At 47.2% G+C, this 1,243-nt stretch overlaps 1 protein-coding gene across 1 annotated transcript in view; it reads left to right on the top strand.

Moving 5' to 3' along the window:
• LOC101848768 (serine-rich adhesin for platelets) overlaps nucleotides 1–1,243 on the top strand; it is a gene marked incomplete at its 3' end in the record, with an annotated part of 46,657 nt that overhangs the window by 45,079 nt on the left and 335 nt on the right.

Below are 1,243 nucleotides of genomic sequence, written 5' to 3'. Positions count from 1 at the left end.
GGTGACTGAGTGTCTGTGTGATGGTGTGACTGGTGACTGAGTGTCTGTTTGATGGTGTGACTGGTGACTGTGTGGCTGTGTGTCTGTGTCTTGGTGTGACTGGTGACTGTGTGTTTGTTTCCGTGTGACTGGTGACTGTGTGATGGTGTGTTTGTGTTTCCGTGTGACGGTGTGACTGGTGACTGTGTGATGGTGTGACTGGTGACGGTGTGTTTGTGTTTCCGTGTGACGGTGTGACTGGTGACTCTGTGACTGTGTGTCTGTGTCTTGGTGTGACTGGTGACTGTGTGGCTGTGTGACTGTGTGTCTGTGTCTTGGTGTGACTGGTGACTGTGTGTTTGTGTTTCCGTGTGACGGTGTGACTGGTGACTCTGTGACGGTGTGACTGTGTGTCTGTGTGACGGTGTGACTGGTGACTCTGTGACGGTGTGGCTGTGTGGTCCCGTCCCATGCCGTGACCTCACTGTACTACTGACGTCTCAGGGCCGATTAGCGTCGTCGTGAGTGGAGCACTCGCTGTCACTCTGACCTTTACCCTGACCTTTTACGTTTTCCCGCCGGCAGCAATGTCTAGCCTCCCCTTCTCCCATCTTCTCCCTCCCTCCCCTCCCCCTCCCCCTCCTCTTTCTGTACTCGACACTTAGTTTAAACCGTTTGACGATGGTGTACTTTTCCCAAAAGACGCAACTTGTGTCAGCTGGCCGAGGTAGAGATATCTACACACGTTCGCTCTTTGTCTGTGTGTTTTGGGGTGTTTTTTAAACAGTTTTTATTTATTTATTGATTTATTCATTTATGGTTGGTGAATTTAATATTTTATCATTTTTTTAAAGCATTTCTTTTTCAATATTCGCCATTCTGGCCCACCCTCGTTCTCCCCCCTCCCCCTCCCCCTCGTCTTCCAGAAGGCACCACCAAGCTAGGTAAATCATCGTTTGTTTTTTCCTCCTCTTTCTCTCTTTCCTCCCTCTTTCCCTCCCTTGGTTATCCATCTACCCTTCCCATCCCTGCAATGTTTCTAGTTACAAATTAAAGACAAATAAATTGTTCATTTAATAGATTAAATGAAATCGAACAGATTATACGTAAAGATAAATGAAATATGTAATTTGTAAATCAAAAGGGACGGAAATCCTCCTTCTGTGGTGTAGCTGCCACGCGTTTCGCTGTCGCACGCAGGAGACCCGAATTAGATTCTCGAATGGGACGAATTTTTATTGAATATTTCGCTCTTTCTGCTGGG

Source organism: Aplysia californica, unplaced genomic scaffold (assembly GCF_000002075.1).
Source record: "Aplysia californica isolate F4 #8 unplaced genomic scaffold, AplCal3.0 scaffold00432, whole genome shotgun sequence".
Lineage (NCBI taxonomy): Eukaryota > Metazoa > Mollusca > Gastropoda > Aplysiida > Aplysiidae > Aplysia > Aplysia californica.
The sequence above is the reverse complement of the archived record's forward strand: the minus strand, read 5'-3'. Positions and strand labels throughout refer to the sequence as shown.